The sequence below is a fragment of the Protopterus annectens genome, chromosome 7.part0 (assembly GCF_019279795.1).
Source record: "Protopterus annectens isolate FY-2018-M chromosome 7.part0, PAN1.0, whole genome shotgun sequence".
Lineage (NCBI taxonomy): Eukaryota > Metazoa > Chordata > Ceratodontiformes > Protopteridae > Protopterus > Protopterus annectens.
Window position 1 is genome coordinate 3,442,903 of NC_056739.1, and position 21,045 is coordinate 3,463,947.

Below are 21,045 nucleotides of genomic sequence, written 5' to 3' on the forward strand. Positions count from 1 at the left end.
GTACGTCTCAAGTCGCTCACACCAGCATGAACAATGACACATACTTGTACCTGTTGCGGAGAGACTTAAGTGCATGCATGATGTGGCAATGACAGAGTCATACTTGTACCTGTTGTGGAGAGACTTAAGTGCGTGCATGATGTGGCGGATTCTAGCACCTGACAAACAGGTGACCATGACCTTCTCCTTGTTGAGCCAGGTGAGGGGGACATCAGTGTGTCTCACTATTGAGTCACCAATGACTAGTATGTTTGGTTCATAGGTAGGTACTAGACTACTGGCCCTGGGGCCTATACAAGCCCATCCAAAAAGGTAGCCTGGCTTTTGCCACACAACAAAATTATTTTCCTGTGCCACTGTCGAGCAGAGCCACAGAGGTGATCCCCGGGGTGAATTTCCTATTTCCCATCCAATCATCAAGATTTTTCTTGAAGAGTGCTAATGAGGAGCTTTGTTTGATATAGATAGGTAGTTTGTTCCAAAGTATGGGAAGTCTCTGGGACAAGAATCTATCCCTCCGGCATGTTCTGTTTAATGTGGTGACAAGGTTTAGGTCCCTAGAGTGTGTAGATCGGAGGGATTGGGATTTCTTTAAGTGGAGCATGTCCAACAGCTCTGGGTTCCACATAGCTTTGTATGTTAGGCAGAGATCACCTCTGATTAGGCGATATGCAACGGAGTAAAGCTGGAGTTTTTTGAGACGGTCTGCGTAGGGCATCTGTTTGAGGCCGGTAATCATCTTTGTGATGTATTTCTGCGGCCTTTCCAGTTGTTGTAGATGTCTTGTGAGGTACATACCAAAAGGGGCATTGTACTCTATAATGGGTCTAATGAGTGATGAGTAGAGGGGAACAATGACCTCTTTTTTTCTGGATGAGAAACCTTTTGTGATGAGGTGTACCACGTAGAAGGATTTCCTGACTACTGTGGTGTTGTGATTATCAAAGGAGAGACTACTGTCCACCTGTGTCCCAAGGTCTCTTATCACACTTTCAGTGTTAAGTATACACCCGCCTATGTTGTAGTTCATGGGTACAAAGTTTTTACCAAAGCGGATTACAATGCACTTTTTGACATTGACCTTGAGGCCATGGCTTTGACACCAGGCATCTGTCTCAGTGAGGCCCTTTTGTAGGATGTCCACATCATTAGGAGTTTTGATTATGGCTCCTAGTTTGCAGTCATCTGTGAACTTCGTTAGCCAAAGAGCTTCTGTGTTAGCCTGTAGTTCAGAGAAGTAGATACCAAACAGGAGAGGACCCAGGACTGAACCCTGTGGTACTCCACTTGTCACTGGTCTGAAGTCAGATTTGGAGTCTGCTACTTTCACAGTGTGGGTTCTGTCAGTGAGTCAGTTGGCAACCCATCTTGTGACATAGGGATTTATACCTAGTTTAGTGAGTTTATCTATGATTCCAGAGTGGGGGATGGTGTCAAAAGCCTTGGCAAGATCTAGACAGGCTGTGTGAGCCACAGCTTCAAAAAAGTCTATCAGGTTTAGGAGACATGATCTGCCTTTTACAAACCCGAACTGGGTGGGATCCAGAGTTCTAGATTACCAATATCTTTGTTTATAAGTAACATGATGATACGTTCCATGGCCTTGCAGACCAGGCTCATCAGGCTAATGGGGCGATAGTTCCCGGGGTCCGTGGTGGCTCCCCCCTTGTGGAGTGGGATAACCGTTGCTGTGCGCCATTCAGCAGGCACAAAGCCTGAGGTGAGGCTATGATTGAACATGGTACTTAGGTGGAGTGCCAGTTTGTTCTGTAGTTCGTTTGGTTTATTGTTATGCCTTATGGGCTACGTTGGTTTATTGTTATGCCTAATGGCCTGTGTTTGTGAGACACTGATGTGTTGACTACTGTGTGCAATGTGATTGGCATTGTGTGTGGAATGTTTATGAGTGCATTTTAGAGGTCTCTGTTGTTTAGGTAAGTTTTTGTTGAAGACCCCTGCATAGGTGGGTTTGTGACTCTGTGATGTGGGTGGTCTGGTGTTTGTGCTGGCAATCTCCTCTTTGTCAAGAGTACTGAATGTGGTTTGAGAGAGCATGGATTCCAGTTTAATGATGTAGATGCATCTCTCACAAATTAATTATTTGCTAGGAGAAGGGGACCATCAGTGAATATGAAGCAGTTGCTACACTGTCTCAGTATGCCCATATAGACCAGACTGGCAGGGGAAACTGATGAGAATTGTCCAGACATAGTGCTCTGAATAGTTGATGTACTTAGGAAGAGCAGGGTTTATCCACAAAAACCCTAAATGTAAAATAACAAGTGCTAAAACCAAAATAAGTGCAAAATAAGAGCACTTGTGCATTTAAGAGCACAAAGAACAGCAAACTAAGGTAATAAAGAAGGTAGAAGACAGTTACAGTAAGAGCAGCTGAATAAAGTATAAAAAAAATACATTTTTTTTTCTTTTTGGTTTTGTTAGTGGAGAGGGATGGAATAGATCAAGATTAAGAGACTACAGGGATTGTCCTTCCCAAATGCTCTCTCTGTACACAGTGGACAGAGCTGAAGAGAAGTGTCTGAAATCAAAATATGATCTCACTGTACACTGTTGAGTGAGCAAATGAGATGGCCTCAGGAGGAGTGTCCAAACACAGATTTACAGGAAGGGCGGGCAATTCCAAAGACCCAAGATTAATACCACCACAAAACAACAGGGAGGGGGGGGGTGGCAAAATACCTGCAGAGAGGCCACAATATTCAATTAATATTCAATGAAACGAACAAAATGCCATACTATCTGTAAAACAGTGCAAGTACAGAACAAAGTATACTTAACTCAGTTTGTACTTCAGTTGATTGCAGGTAGATAGCAGCCAGCCAAACAGCTCAGATATTGAGCAGAAATAAATACTCAAATATGTGACTAACACTTATGAGGCAAGGAGAAACCCTCAAGTTTTTATCAACGTATTGCATCATTGCTTCTGATATTTCTGTGTAGATGAACAAGTAATACAAATAATAACCATGTGATTTCAAGCTGCTATGTCATGCATCAACATACCTCTAGAAGTGAGAGCGGTCAGTGCTGACCTCTTTACAAGCCAAATGTGTAATTACAAATCAGCTTGTTGTGAACAATGTCAGTATGAGGTGAACGTGATATAATTGTAGTGTGCTGCTTAGGCTCTGAGATCAACACTACTATAGCACAAGACCTGATCCAAACAAAGGTTAAGCACTCCCTGCTCAACTTATTAAGGTCAGGTCTCACAACTGGCAGTCAAATCTGCCAGTACTCACTAATAAGTGACAGTGGCAAAAAAAAAAACATCTGTTTCTGCCTGTCATCTGTGCCAGTAACAGATCCCTGACTTATTCTTATAAACTAAGAAAGTGTCTAGAACAACAGGATGTGTGTTAACATGCATTTTTGAAGGATACACAGTCTGAAACTTCATGATATAGTGACTTCAATCCTATCCTGAGTGACCTGTCAGAAATCCACAGATTTTATAGGCACAAGCCAAGCTGAGATACATGCAAGGTGAGCATATATAAGAGAGGTTTACACTACCTAACAACCATAACTCTCAGCCAATCAGGGACGAATCCAGAAATAATCAGTGAGGGACACCTTGAAATTATTAACACTATTAACCTGACACTTTGACAGATTAATAGAATGTAAATACATATACATTTTGTTAAGTAAAGAAGTCGACAAAATATAGTTTACACTACACCATCTTGTATGGCAGGTCGCTGTATGTTATCATGTGTACAGTGATGTCAAGCCCACTTAAAGGAACACACAACCGAGAAACCAGTGAAAGTCAATGGTTGTGGCAATGATGGCTTCAGATGAGTTTCTTTGTGGTCTGGAGACTGGTGTCATGGTTTTATTTATTTATTTATTGACATTTGTTAACCAGGTTTGTCCAACTGGGCTTGTGGCCCATTTTCAGTGGAGACCCAAGGAGAAAAGCTCCAGTAGTACATTTTAAAACAAGTACAATTTTAAACAATATTGATATAATAGCAGTTATAGCAAAACAATTCACATATGTTGGGTTACATGCATAAAGTTAAAGTTGCATTAAAAAGAAGCTAAGTAACAATTTTACATTGATATAGTTCAATAGGTCAACAATAAACATTTTTTGTTAGTATAAAATTATGCAAATGCACAGTAGACACATTGGAGAGAGAGGTGTATTGAGGTACTAAGTATGGTCCTTTTCAGGGTACATAAAGAGAATGAAGGCTAAGTAGGATCATGGCAAGGGCAGGTTCTGGAATTGAGAAAATAAGCTTTTAGTTCATTTTTAAAGTGTGAGGTGTGGGAGATTGAACGTAAGTCAAGGGGAAGTTTCTTCCAAGCATGGGCAAGGGAGTGTTTGTAGAGTAGTTTGCCTACTGATCTTTTTGGGTGGTAGATATCAAGTAATTGTTAGTTAAAAGTACTGGTTAGAAGTCTGGGATGGGATGTAGATGGAGACTAAGGAAGATAGAGATGGATAGAAGGAGGGTTTATAAAGAATAGAGTGTAGCATATGAAATTGATAAGATAGCAGAAATTGGGGAAGTTCAAGCAATTGAAGAGAGTTTAAAGAAATGCAGTGGTGTGAGTTGTATGCGGAGTTAGTAATGAATCTGGCTATCTTATGGTAAGTCTGTTGGAGTTTGTTTAGAGTAGAGGCCTGGATATTGGTAAGAACTGGGGTGGCGTATAAGAGGGAGGGGAGGAGGAGTGACTGGCCCAGGGTAAGTCTAGATTCAGGGGTTAGGAATTTTTTGTTCCGATATAGCAGACCTAGTTTCTGTTTTTTTTTTTTTATACATTGGAGTATGTGTAGGTTGAACTTGAGTTCGCCATCGATAATGACCCCTAGGAGTTTTGTGTGGGTGTCAGGTTGGATAGTTGTATTGTTAGAAGATGTAATAAAAAGGAGGTTTTGTGATGAGAAAGAGAACAGGGAAGGAAAAGTAGGAGTTTGGTCTTTTTGGGATTTAAGATCAATAGGTTGTGAGAGAGCCATTGTTCAGTGGACAGTAGGGCCTGTTGGGTCAGGGAGTGTAGTTCAGGAATGTTATTTGAGATGGATATAAGTGTGGAGTCATCGGCATACTGAATAAGGGAGGATTCTTTGCATGAAGTGTAAAGATCATTGGTGAAGATGTTAAACAAAAGGAGTCCCAAGATGGAGCCTTGGGGAACACCAGTGGAGATGGGAAGGAAAGGTGAGGAGGGTGAGAGCCATTTGATAGATTGTTCCCTGCCAGATATGTAACTATTAAACCAGGCAAGTGTGGAGGGAGATAGGTGGAGATTTGCGAGTTTGGATAGTAGTAGAGGATGAGAGACAGTATCAAAGGCTTTGGAGAGATCTAGGAAGAGACAGGAAATTAGTTTATTGTTGTCTAGGGCCTCTGCAATGATATGAGTGAAGGAGAGGAGGGCAGTGGTGGTGCTGTGGTGAGGACAAAATCCATGTTGGGTAGGGGTAAGTGAGTGGTGTGTGAGGAGGTGATTGGGAAGCTGTGAGTGAATACATGTTTCTAATATCTTGGAGTGGGGGGACAGAATGGCAATGGGCCGATAGTCTGAGGGGTCAGTGGAGTTTCCACCTTTATGAAAAAGGGTAGTGAAGAAAGATTTCCAAAGGGTGGGGACAGTTGACTCCAGAATAGATTGATTAATTAGTATAGATACAAGATAGGCAACTGAGTCAGCAGCAAGTTTGAGGAATGTAGGAGAAAGATTGTCAGTGGAAGGAGAGCAAGGTTTTAGCTTGAGTAGTTGAGATTTGATGTAAGTAATGGGAACTGGCTCAAAAGAAAACAAAGTTGTGTTAGTGGGAGTTGGAGAGGTGGGTGTCGAAGTAGAGTTTGGCTTAGAAGTTACCAGATTTTGGATGGGAGAGATAAAGTGTTTATTCAGGAGGATAGCTGTTTCCTGAGAGGAAGAGTTAGGGTATGGGGAGGGATTTGAGGGCTTTCCAGGATAGAGGTTGTTGTTGAGAGTTGACCAAAATTTTTGAGGATTGGATTTGTTGTTAAGCTGAGCAGAGCTATAGTATATCTTTTTGTCATTAGTTGTATGTTTTTTTGCAAGGTTCCTCAGTTGCCTGTATTTTTGAAGAAAAGGTGGTTGTTTAGTTTTAGTCCAGGTTTTCCAAGCACGATCTCTTTGTTTCATAAGGGGCCTAGTCTCTTTGGAGAGCCAGGGATCATGGTTTGATTTTACTCTGATCTTCCTAGAGGGAGCTAAGGAGTTTAGAGTATTCATGAAGATGCTATTGAAAGTGCTTACAGCATCATTTAGGGGGAGGTGTTTTAGGATGGACCAATCTATGTTGTGGAGAATGGAGTTAAAGTGGGATGAATTGAAAGTCGATAGTTTTCGACAGTCTTTGATAAGGTGGGGTTTAGGAATATGGGAGTAGTGTCTTAAGATGGTGGTAGGGAGATGATCACTGAGGGAGTCAGGTAAGGTGGTGGGATTGTGGTATTGGTGGGGGAATTAGTAAGGAACCAGTATATGATGGAGATGGAAGTGGAATTTTTATGGAAGTGAGTGGGAGATGTTATAAGTTGGTGAAAGCCATGTAGGCAGATACTGAGTTGGGGGGAGACAGTTGTGAGTTTGGACCAATCACTGTTGACATCACCAAGGATAAGTGTCTCATATAGTATGTTGTGGGAGAACCAGCATAGGATGTTTTCAAGAATGGGCAGATTGTTACCAGGAGGAAGGTAGATAGAGGCAATTGCAAGTTTTTTGTAGGGATTCAGATGGCAGTTAAGGATGGTGATTTCAGCTGGGAGGAAGTCAGGATTTGGGGAAGGGTATGGTGAGAGGTTAAGAATGTTTGAGTAGAGGATGGCCACACCACCACCTTTTTTACAGGTCTATCAGATCAGAAGATATTATAACCTGGTGGGAGTATTTCACTATTTGAGATTTGTGGCTTGAGCCAGGTTTCAGATACGGGAGAGGATGTGAGGTGTATTGAGAGCTATCCATGAGTGCAGCTCAGTGACTTTATTTGCTAGACTCTGAATATTCAATGAGTAAACAGTTAGGTATTTGGATGGAGATGATTGTTTTGACTGAGGTTGGTGACTGTTAGAGAGGTAAGATGGGGCAGTGTAGAGGTAGATTTGGGGAGAGAATAGGGGCCAGGTTTGGGATGGATATCTCCAGAACAAAGTAGTTTTTTAGTGAGGAGAGAGTGTGTAGTAGATGCTAGATGGAGTTTGTATAGTTTTGACTTAGCTTTGTGGAACAGTTTAAAAACCTGTATTATGGATAGTTTATATAGACTTGAGGTAGAGGTAGTAAAAAGATTAGGGGAGATAGTAAAAGATGAGGTAGTTGGATATATGTTGTATGAGTGAGAAAGTGGTGAACATAGGAGTGGGTCAGAGAGATTGGAGTGGTAAGAGGTGGAGATAGAGAGAATAAGGAGTAGTGCAGAAGATATTAGAAAATAATACATGTTGGAATAAATTATGGTCAGAGTAGGTAGAGAGACAGTGGTATAGAGGAAGTGGTGTTGACAAGATTGACAGATTAGTAAGGTGGTTGTGGCAATAGGCAGGAACTGGGATTGTAGTGGCTAGTGGGACAGGAAGGGGAGGTATAGTTAGATATAAAGGTAATTGTAATGGGGTGTTGGAATGGGGGTAGGGTAGGGGAGCAAAGTGAGCCCGAGTGTAGCAAGGGCGAATGGAGCAGGGCTAGCACCCTGGTCAAGATGAAGTCATAGAAACAATCAGAAATCTTGCTAACTTCTCCAGACTGGATTTAGATTGGCAATCATTTTGGGGCAATGTGTATGAGGTGTCATAATTAAGTTTAATGGAAATAGATTACTTTTTTCAGGGTTTCTGTAGCTGTACAGTAGGACTGTGAGCCACCTCTAGAATATATTCCAGTTTTTCATCCCAAAATAAATCTATGAGAAGCACAATAAAATAATGTAGTACTAGAGACAAAAGAAAACTTCTGAATCAAAATAAGTAAAGCCAAAAATGAATTAATACACAAATAAAACTAGGTTAGTATTACATTTAGTAGTAGAAGTTGTGAAATGAAGAGCGAGGCACTATAGGATGCCAACCCTTCACAGATTAAGTACCATTATTTACCCTACCTAGTTTTTCATTTTCTATGGATGTACATATCCCTACATACCTGTCATATGTCCGGATTTATGCACAATGCCCATTTTTCATGTTTTTCACCTATTCCTTATAACTTTGTGGTTTTCTAACAAGTCACAAAAGACTGAAGTCAATAAATGGTGGTATACCTTTTGAGTTGCAGACTTTATATCCTTAGAGAATGCATGCTAACAAAAAACATATTATTCTATTTTTAAGAGGAAGATATTTTAGTTTGGACAGCACCGTCTTGTTGGGTGGATTGTGGTATCATACAAACACACTGTTATCTGACAGGCATGTCTGTCCACTCTCAAGTTATAACATAAAATGTTATTTAATCTATCATGAATGATTGCTGTCAGCTACGTGCCACATGCTTTTTAGAAATAGCACACTATTGTGCCAAATGAGATACTCTCTAATGTTTAAACCATACAACTTTGATACCTTCAAGCTCTGCTTCAGAAAAAAAAATTACCTTAGGGTTAACATTCCAATCCCTTGCTCACATGCATGTTCTGTGGAATTCCAGTGGAACTTTAACCTTAGTAAGCTCAGAGATTCTACAAAGACGTTTGGCACTCTCTGGACAAATACTGAGTAACTTTCAATTTTTTTTTTCTCACAATGAATTCTGAAGCTGTTACCAACACTCCTAAATCAACTACAACTGAGATGCATTTGGTGGAGCAATTGAGGATCATTATATAGATCACCTGACTGCAACCTCCAATCACATTTCTGATTTAGATGAGTTAGGGTCCAACATCAATCTAGCAATCATTGTGAGACAAAGAAAATGCACCTGCCACTGAAAGTGTAAGTTGAAACCATGGATCAACAGCTTAGTGAAAGTTTCACTGAAAAAGTAAAAAATATATAAGTTGAAACCAGAAAAAAATGTATCATTTTTTCCAATTTCAACAACAGTGCTGTCCATTTTCTTTTCCAGGGATCAACAGATTTAAAAAGGGGGTGTCATGCTCCCCTGCACTCAGGCCTACATCCATCACTGTAAAAGATGTCTGTCTGCAGGGATTAATGAACTGAAGTGAAGTTAATGTTAATCATTCTATTCTGTTTCATATTTTCAGGACAAATAAGGGAGGCTGCATGAAGGCAAATATTTCAGATTTGATGCAAAGTCTTTTAGCAAGCATTCATTTAAATTTAGTTTAATGTGCGTATGTTATGTCTCCTGATGGATAAAGGTGACAAGCATGTGGAACAAGCATAAACATGAAACTGGCTAGTGATATAATCAGTAATTTATTCAGAAACTGATGGTCATACTGAGTCTATTTTAATTGTGTTGTGAGAGTATTATGGATTGATGACAGTTGTCTCCAAGTGGGGAGGGTGTATTTTGGAGGCAGTTACAATGTGGAGGGTGGTTTGTTGTGATATTATCCAGTGATTGTTAGCTGATATGCATTTATGAGCCAGTACATTTTTATTACCATGGCACTTTAAAGGATTGGTGCTGTTTTGAAAAAGATGACTTAGAAGTACTTTCATGGGATGAGGTGCGTAAGACAAAGGGGTGGAGTTTTCAGTATATGCTGCCTACAGGCAACAGACTGTGGATTTGCTTGCATACACATTGGTAGAGGGCTTACAGGAAGCATGGTATACATTGTTAAATGTACAGAGGTTATGCTCTGGTAATTCCTTAGGATAACTGAATCCAGTTTAATGATGACAAGAAATTTTGCCTCTCTCTTTTTTTATAACTTTATTGTCTGGAGTTTAAGTGATGTCTCATACAAAGTACTGAAAAGAAATTGTATTCTGGGTAAAATGCCTATTTTACTGGATAATGCAGGGTGCTAAAGGTATAGATTCTAGTTCAATGATATGTTAAAACAGGGAAACGATAAGGTGGGAGGTAGATTTCAAAGACCTGGGAAGGAAGGCATATACCTGAAGGTATGCAAAGGCATGTTTGGGATCTTTTGTAAAATGAAAGCCTCCAGTTCATTCAATTAGATATACTTACATTTAAAAGACTGAATAATACTAAATTGTTATATGGCGGATGAAAGAGGGGTTGTATGGAATCCCCCCAGGCTACAAGAAATAAAGATAATCTAAAAAGATCAAGCCAGGTCTGATATCCCCCCTGTGATGCAAAGGGTGATGGGACTATTGAGAAATAGTAACATGGATTAGTCCAGATAAATTCACTTTAGCTAGCAGATTTAGGAAGCTCGCTCTCAAATTCCCTCCCTGTGAGAGGAATAAAGACACCTTGTTAAAGTTTCAACTAGTTTATTTAGTTAAGATGGTAAATAGATAATTGTTCTTGCTCGTTGCAGCAGGAGGTCATCAGGCAGACAATCTCCTACATCTGTTAGCTAACGTGATTTTATCTGGACAAATCCTTTACACTCTGTTTTTCCATTCTGCAGGAAAGAGTCTATATATACAACAGTATACACTTACACAAATTAGCATGGATTATAAAAGTCAGGAGGAATAACGTTACAGGATTAGATTTCAGGACTGAAATGATAAAGATCATATCCAGTGGAATACAATTCAATCCAAATGGGTTATAGTACCAAGTTGTCTGCATTCAGCCTTGCTGCTGTTTACAATGATTAAAGCTTCTATCAATTGAGAACATTTTCACTTCTACATACTCATACCTTTCTCACTCTGTGCACCTTTTGTCTATAAGCAGTTAGGTGTTTTGTATGCCCATTCTGCATCACTCCCCTCTGGTTTTCCAAATCATTCTATATTTCTCAACACTTCTTCCATTTTCTTGGGGTTGCCTTAGACCTTCCATTAATTTTGTTGGCCTTATCCTTATTCTAGTTACCATAATGAGTTTTCTATGCTTCATTGCTTGGTCTCTTTTACTCAGCCTTCCTGTTTCTAGCTATTAACGTTTTCATCTCAAATGTCATGACTCTAATCTTTTTCAACTATCATCCTCACTTTTTCTCAGACCCACCTATACCCAGTGTGTTGTTTCCCCCTGTTTTGGTAGATGTTCCTCCATGTCTCCTGTGTTTGTTTCCATATCAGGTGCCTCCTTTCATTCCAGGAACATGCACCTTTTCTGTCTCATACTATCCACATACCCAACAGTAACTATTCTTTTTTTTCTGCTTTGCTTTTCCAGCTTGTTGGGTGTGTAATACTACCTGTGCAGTGCTTTTAGTTGTTGATTGGCCACTGCGTACTGCATATCTTTCCCCTATTCTGCTGTCTTTTCTATCTTTATCTTATGCCCTTCTTTCTCTTCTTTTTCAGATTGAATATTGTTCCATTTTTCCTCTTCCCTAAATTTCCCAATGCATCACGATGTCCCCATTATATGTTGTCTTTTTCTCCTCTTCTGTGTCCTCCTGCCTACCTCTGAGTCACTCATTTTTACAGAAGGACCATGTATGTCCACTATTCCTGGACCATTAACCTCTATTATATTTTGAGTTCTTTCATTCGTCTCCTCTTTTCATCAAGTTTACTGTCTCAATATACAATTTTCAGCTTTGTTTCATTATCTCTTCTTCCCAAATTATATTTCCTGCCTCCACCCTCTATGGCATCTTAATTTGATTCCGTACTGCATATTTCACCATCTTTCCATAGGCTCTCTATTATTTTCCCAACATTTCTTCTCCCACATTTCCCTTGAATCTACCTCTCGTTTCTCCTCTCCCACCTTATTACGCTGTATATGAAGACACACATTAGGATGAGTGGAATTCATCATATTCCAGTTTTCCTGCTTCATTTTGGATTATATCTGTTTGTTTCTTCTTTATTTATTTACTCATACTAAATCTTGCTGTTAGTTCATTTCTTCCCTCTGAGTCAATTTATAGATTCTTCATGATCTGTAAGATGACCATCTTTCTTAACATTTATTTTGCCTGTAACTCTATATGCCATCTTCTCCTCTCTATTTACTATCCCTTTCACCATGTCTCTGACTCTTTGACAAGATTTCGATTATTATCCCTTTTACTGTCCCTCACATGTATCCCCAGATATTTCTAATGCTTCCAATCTTAAAGCCTTCCAAGTACTCCTTTCTATCCTTCCCATGGCATTTTGCACTACTTCCTTGGAATTTCTCGAACATTAGGATATACTATTGCATTTATGTCTGTGCAGTCCAGGATGCAAGTCACCCACATATAACAGAATTTCAGATTTCATCTCATTCTGCCTTCACAGCTCTTTTAGTTTTTCCCTTACCACTCTTGCCAGTTCTTCAACCATTAGTGCCCTTGTGACATAAATGTCTTTGTCAGGTTTCTTCCTCTGTATCTTCCCATATCTTTTTTAGCACTTGTCATGAAATTCACTGGTATCACAGTCAAGGGTTTGTAACAGTATGACTGCATGCCTCTTCTTCTTTTATGACGTCTGTTGAATCCCTCCAGCTGTCATCTGCTGCCTTGCCCTTTGAGAAGTCATTTTTGTCCTTGCATGACATGTGGCGATATTCCATTTACCCTTGTGGCCAGAATCTTTGCCATGATCTTAATATCCATGTTGATTAGGGAAATAGTAGCTCCCCATTGCCTATATCATCATCTTCGTCTTTGGAAAACACCATACTTCTTGCTTTCTTTATTGACTGACTTATTCTATCCTTCCCATATTCTTGTAGAATAATATGCTAAATGCTGAATTCAAGACATAATCTTCTTTTTCCCAGTTACAATATTTAAGAGGGTTTCAAGCCAAATTGTAATGGAACCACAGAGTTGTGATATAATTTAAACAGACTTCTCTGGAGTCATGATGCATTTCAAGTAAAATAACTTCTTACAACATAATCACTTTCCACAAATACTGGACTAGCCTCAGCCTTAAATCCAGACATTGTTAATCAAGACAAATGATATCCAGCCTCAGCCTTAAATCCAGACATTGTTAATCAAGAGAAATGATATCAAGCGAGTGTTACTGCCTCTTCAGCTTGGAGGTACTTCAATAATTGAGACTGATGCACATTTACTAAAATGAAAAAAATATATAACCATTTGAGATTAATAAAATAAAAAATATACAAAATATCCATAAGCTTGAGTCGATCTACAATATTTATCATAGCTACTACCTCAGTCACCATGAAATTTTTCAAGCCATACATGTTGCATGTTAGGGAGAGGGGACATAAATGTGCTTAAAAAGAGGAACAGATAAACAGTCCTTAGGGTATCTTAAAGATTGCATGGTCTAGAAACAGAAGTCCTTATAACAAGAAATAGGGTGCAGTTATTAATCTAGTTTAGCCACCTAATTTTATATGAATTTACATTAAGTTTGGCATATTGTGCAGGAATTCAGTGTGTAGTATTGAATAATGCATAAAATGAAATCAAAAAATATTACATCTACTGTAATATCATATCAATAAAGCCAACTATGTAAAAATAAGCATTTATTAAGTTCATAAGACATGTATAGACATATGTGAAACTATGCTCAGTTCTGTAGTCGATACAGGGGTTACTGGAATGATGTTTAGAATGACTCAGAATTTTCCTAAACTACATGATGAAATGATTAGACAGCAGTTAGTAGGAATGTTTTGGTAACCAACTTAAACTACAGGAACATTTATAGTTCTCCTCTATATTTTGGAAAGACATTGAAAAAGAGTGAAGAAAAACAAGATAAACAGGGTGCTATGAATTTCTCTTTTGTCTTAATACTAAAGTATTAATTTATTCGGCCTTTGTCAGATGGTGAGTCATTCTTTACGATTAGACAAGCATTGCATTACCCCCTCCACAGTTACACAGAGGTGGTAACCCAGTATCTGTATGTCTGGAAAGCTACAGAGCCTATATCAGTCTTTTTTTACCATCAATGAATGTGTTATACAGTATTTGGATGATTTCATCATTGTCACTAAGAACTTAACCCTCTTCTTTAAGGAGAAGTTGTGTTAGCCATTTCCCGAAGAAGCAGACCTAAAGTACTTATAAAACGCTTTTTATAAACGGTATATCTTGCTTATCTATTTATATACTACCCTTACTTTCCTAACATATATTTACATTTCTTGGATAGATATTTTATAGTATTTTAAATCAGCAAAGAATTGTTGGTGTTATCCAATGAAGCTATTTTTTAGACTGTCTCTTAATATCCTCAACTCCATCATAGATTAAATATTTTGATTGTAAATAGTTGTTTGCTCATAGGGTCATTAATCAATTATTTTAATTTTTGATGAAAGATCTTCCAACAATCTTCTATGATAGGGGTTGAGCTGAACCCCAGACCAACTTTTTAATTTCTCTTGTGATCAGGTCACAGTTAGCTTGATAAAAAATGTATTGGCACAATCCCTTTCTTAATATTTCAAGGAACATGAAGATCATTTAGATTTACCAAATTCTGAAAGTTGATGACCATGTCCAAGTGGAATATCAGGGTATAAATTACTGTATCCAGGATAATGCGTTTCCTATTTGCAGATTCCATTTTTTGTAGATATCCTCGGTGTTGTGCTCAGTCTGTTCCCTCCCTGATGAAGCCTTATATGCGATAGCGCTTATCTTTTGCTTTAATGAATTTTTATTAAATCTCAGTGTATGTTCACAGTTGTGGTAGCCCTGCTGTTTTTTTTTCTTTTGTTACTGCCTAAGGATTTTGATGATACAACTGTATTTCATGTCACATGGAGTGTATTGAGATCTCCTACTATAACAGAAGAGCATGGGTGTAATGACAAAACAAGTAGTTTTTTTGTACAGACATACACAATATAAATACTTTATATAATAAAAGTTCATGCCTGAGACATTCTGGATACATGTTGCATTTTAAAACCTGAAAAGTCACATACCCACCTTTAATGGAAATAGTCTATAGTATAACATGCTAAACTATGGTAGTGAAATGCATATAAGACCCTATAATAGATACCTGTGTATAACAGCCAGTATGTTAGTCTTCCCTTGAATGATCTTAATAAACCATTCAAGAAATCAGACCACTCACATTCCATTCTTCCCTTTGGGATTGCAGTCAACTCAGCACTGAACTTATCCCACACACTTAGCAACTATTGGTACAGCAAGGTTTTTGCAGTGGTATGCGTGCTGTGACAATTTTTTTTTTAACTTTTGATATAATGACAACTCAACATAGCTATAGCTCAGATGTGCTGCTACACTTATCTCTAAAAGAAGTTATATACCCAACCTTAAGGGAGAATAAATATAGTGCAGCATATTTTAATAATTAGGTAACCCTATGGTGAAGTGTATCAATACATAGTTAAAGCTATGACATGCTTTGGAACTTTCTGGTAATTATTTGAACAGCAAATCTAGATATTCTTACATTATATTTTTAGATGCAAATGCAAGTGGAACAGGTGAATGTTAAATTTCTTCGAGTCAGGCCACAATTCCCAGTAAGGTTCTATTTTCTGCTTTTATAATGAATTCTTATAAGGCTGGAAAACATCACTTTCATGGGCAGATAAACAGATAATTTAGATTTTATGTTATATAAGCAAATACATTTACAAATTTGAGTGTTATTTGTTGTCCCCATTGAGAAAGAAGAAAATGTACATGTTGGTTGTGAAACTTCTCTACAGATGGTTGAAGCTAGCACGCTGTGAGTTTACAAGACAAAAATAACATGAAAACTAACATGTATGCCATGTATTTCTTGCATTTTAAAATATTACAGACAATAATTACAGCACCATTCATACAAATGTCTCAAAGGAAACTCCCCTTTATTATATTTGGCTATGATGTCATCACACAATATTTCATATGCAAGAATCTTGATTTTTCCAGAAGTGCATATGTAACCCACACATATTCTCACTGCTCCTAACAAGTTTGGTCAATTACCTTTTAACTTTTTTTAAATGATAGCAATGTACAGTCACATTTGCACATAGCCTGCTTCCCCAAAAGGGAACCACTTTCTTTGTATACTTTTATTGCTTCACTGTGATAAAAAAGTAGAAATAATAGCCACATTAACAAATTTCAACTTGCTGCTATCAGGCACATGTTGCTGTATTTGACAATTCTTTTGCTTTCACTTCACTGTGTTTTCCCCTCCAAAAACAATCATACATTGCAAACACTGATGTCTGACTGTATTGAAAGTGAGAGCAAAAAATGGCCACAGTAATGGATTCCAACTTGATGATGTCATATGCACTACCTATCTGTAGAAATAAACAACTTGTCCCTATTGCTGTTTGATCACAGTTAAATATCTCTCTCAAACATTTCTAATTTTGTGTCATATTTTTGGTCTGATCCTCATAACATGTTTGGTTTTCTGGTAAATTGTTGAGGATTGCAGTCACTATATAAATGAGAGACAATTGTGTTTTAGACTTTATATTCTTCAGAAAATGCACAGTGATATAAAACCTGCTATTCTAGCAACTTTCTAAGTATATCAGAACACTATTTTAAATCTGTCCCTGATTTTGATCTTTTGTCATTCATTATTTTTGGCTTTACCCCCAGTTCTTGAGCTAAGAGACTGAGAGGTATGCTGCCTAATAGCCACTGATCTGGCATGGCAGGAGTAATACCACACAGTGTATTATATTTGCTGAAATCAATGTAAAGCTAATATTGCTGTGGCTTATTTTTGTGTGTGATGGTGGTGCATATTTAAGAGTGATAAGCTGTTTTTTTTTTTGCTTTCTAGAGGTAATGGAGAGCACTAAACTATGTGTAAATTGTTGTCCGAAATAAAGTTGCCCTGTAGACCTGTCTTCTCTGTTATTACCACATATGAATGGAGAAAATGAACTTATGATGGCTTGTTTGTTACTACCAGCTATTTAGTTCATAAACCAGGGTAATAGGATACTAAAAATGAAACATCCAAATACTAAGGAAGCAGACATGTAGTTATGCCTACCTAGTACTACAATGCAGCTTAAGTGACAAATACTGCTGTGACCATACATGAAAGCTCTTTAGTAGCACTTTCTATCTATGAAGCATACAATATTCTCACATTGCATCCTAATAAAGAGATGTCTACCTCACAGCTGCTTCCCAGGATCCCTCTCATGCAGCTGACTCTGTGTTTGGCATTGTTTGCATTTTTAGTTTAAGTTTGAATTCACTCTTAAGCAAAAAAAGTATGTCAATGGTATGACTATTACATGTTTCTCTTTGCCAGCTGATTCAGGTATAAGATGCAATTGCATTTGCAAAGGATTGTGTTCTCTTTCTCATCATAAATAATTCTGACTAATTTCTCCATTAGGAGCAGAATATGGGGGGGGGGGGTTAATGAGTGTACCAGAAGACGCCAGTGGCCAGCGCCATTTTGAGTGATAGGATTTTTTATGGGAATTGCATACTTGATTTCTGTGTTATAGATTATCACTGATTGTTGTCATTTGTTTCTGTTTTGCTGCAGTTATTATTATGCACTTTTGCTGTACTACTATTAGTACATTGTAATGAACAAAGCATACTAAAGAGCTCACATTAATATGAATAACTTGTCTGTATTTGTTGACTGCATTACTCCATCTATTATCACATTCACAAGGTTCAGAATATTACAGTTGCAGCATTTAGCCACCAAACTATGCTGGTGTTACACTGTCACAGTACACAGACATACTACTGTCCAGTTCTCTGTATTACTGTCTACTTTTCATGGCAAGCATCGGTGCTATATAGAATAAGTGGCCATCTTCAGTGACCTGGCAGAAGCAAGACGTGCATGACAGTAACAGACCAGTGGCACAGTGAGTAGTGTTGCCATCTCACAGCATGTGGCTCTCACTGAGCTCATGGCTGTGTTTTCTACTGTGTGGACCCTACATGCTCTCTCTGTCTCTATGTTTATCAGTGTAATCTGGTTCCCTCCAATACCCCAAACACATGATGTAGGTGAACTGGCATTTCCCTTACTTGCATGTAGGTTAGCATAAGGAGTAAGTGTGCATGAGTTTGTGCATCTGCAATAGACCTTGATTATTATTGGCAGGGGCAGTATGTGCATAGGTTAAAGTATTTTTTTCCAGTTAGTGGACAAATTATATTGCTGGGCACAAACATAACTTAGGTGTGTAAGTAAAGAAGTTAGTAAAAATGAGGCAAAATATTCATGACAGAACCCCCACAGTTCAGGCTATATAACTAGATTTTGTCACTGGCTGATCTTTATTGAACTCTCACCAACTGTAAAACTGGGGAAGCTCAGAGGTGTGCACAGAAGTTCAATGTAGCTTGTATTGGGAACTGAAGACAGCGTGATCACTATTTCCTTAATTTTCTTCAAAGCCGTCAGAAGTGTGCACAAAAAGTTAGTATAGCTTGTCAAGGAGCAGCATTCCACTTAAGAACAAGTCAGAGTACATTACTATGATTACTTTTTCACCTTCCTCGCAATCAAACATCAGATACAGGTATCTGATGATAATACAGGTAGTTCTGTTTTTTGGGATGGGGGTAATGAAGCATGATATATATATATATATATATATATATATATATATATATATATATATATATATATATATATACAATAGATTGAAATATCTTACTGTGTTCTGTTTGTTCTTTCAGTTTCATCCCAGTCTGATGTTAAAGTGGTACACAGAAGGTGATGGTCTTTGGGGACTGGGGTAAGGAGACATTCTTGCTATATGTTTAACATTCAATACATGACTGTGGTCTTTATTACTCTGATTTTCAAATTCAATCCAAAAACCAAATGGCTACGCAGAACAGGACTACTTTTTTAACCCGGGGGTGGTGTAGAGAGACAGGCATTACTTCCGTGTATGACTACCTGTCTTCTCAGTTTGCTGTAAATTGCTCATTTGCCAGATACAATTTATTTCTGCCTTGAAAGAAAAAAAGACGAATACATTTCTCTCTAAAATGCACCTCAGAGCATTTATTACCCCATAGCTTCTGGGATCCTAGTAGCCCTAAAGGCTCCTGGCTTAATTTTACTGTTAGTGTCACAGTTATTATACTGTGATCTTGGCCAGTAAATAATGCAGGAAAAATTAATGTTTAAGAGCAAGGTCAATTCTGTTTCTTTAGTCATGTGTACTTATTTCATCAATGAATAGAAAGGTTACTAAAAAAGCATGTCAGAGCAACTAAAAAATAAGACTTCAAGAGGGGGAATGGGACCTAACCCCACAATTTAATTCAGTTATTTCCTCTGCAATTACATGGTCAGTTAGAGAGCTGTGAAAGGATTCAGGAAAAACTGAGGAGGAAGACATGATATGAGAAGAGGTTGAAAAAAGTAGCCTGGATAGTATGAGGAGGCCAGGAAAGGGGAAACCAATGGTTATGATGTGTGCAGGGGGGAGTGCCATGGATACCTTTCCCTTGGGTGCCAATTCATGCAAGGCTGGCCCTGGACATTACCAGCTCTGCCAGAGATTATCATTTATTTCTCTTGAATACTTTAGAATAACCGTTTCATTAGTAAAATGAACACATTACTAAAATAACTGTCACTGAAGTATTCTAAGGGTAGGAATGTTCTTTTTTTATTTTAAAACCATTTTATGACTTTAAAATAAAATATACAGGACAATGAGTTAATTCAGCCATCACATTTCTCTCCTTAAGTGCATTTGCAGATATCACCAATAATAAAGTGGTTAATATTAGTCCTACTAGTGCATTGGCTACATTTACCAGAGGTTTTATCCCTTAGCAATACATGGGGCTAATACAGTCTGGATAATTTTAGTAGGAACTTTAAGTCATATTGAAAAGGTGAAGCATTTAATAACTGCTGATTAGCTCTTATAATATGACCTCTTCACATGCTTAGTAAACCAATCACTACTGATGGTTTGTGAGGTATTAAATGAGGAATGGACAAGATTATTATTTGTGTTTCCTGATTTTTTTGAAAACTAATAAAAACATATATAGAAATCAGATTACCAGTGTACTGATATTATTTTTATACATTGACAAAGCTTCCATACGATGTACAGCTACAGGTAATTTTAATATACATTTTTGGCCCTTCCTTATTTTTAGTGCTTTTGTATATACCCAGTCATCTGCCAACACTAGACTGGAAGCTTGTCCCCATGTTGATGTCATTCTGATATCAATTTATTGGGACAACGGCTGACTGAGTCAGAACTTACCATGCTGGCTTATACAATGGCTCAGTGAAGTATGTCTGTTGAATTAATTGCTTTTTTTAGAAGCTAAACAGCATACAGTATAAGAGTAAGAGTTCAGCTAACAGGATAATTTGAACTCTGCCATTAATCTTCTGACTGAGGCTTTTGCTAATCAATAACTGCATTCAACCAATAGGCCATAAATGCGTCATCAGCACAATCTAATAAAATTGTCTTTTCATAACAACTGTCAGGATCATGTCATCCTGTTATGCAATGACATACAATATGATACAGACTACACCTTCGACCAACCTCTTTCTTTTTTACAAAGAAAGGCATTTCCTTAACTAAACAAAAAATATTAACTATAAAACATCAAATATGTATTGCCATCCTGGTGTGGTTCCAACTTCCCATTTCATCTTCCTCCTCAGGTTTGAGATTCCTAATTGTGCTACTGGGAGGAACAAAACTGGCAGGGTCTGTTTATCCTCGGCTTCCATTAGCCACACAATCTGTTATTTATGTACCTGCAGTTTGAATAATTTATTTGTACAGCTGGAAGAAAGGATATCTTTCATGCTTGCTTTGTCAATGAAGCATTGCATGTTAAACACCAGCTGCTAGTCAGAGCATTTTTTTAAATTAAATTTATGTCTTTTAGATACCACATGTAAAGGAATTATTATGGACTCTGTGATGTACAAAGCATCAGTATTGTCTATAAAATGTTTACAAAGTAGATAATATAATAATTTCATCTTAGATATTTTATGTTTACAACATACTTAATTTGGA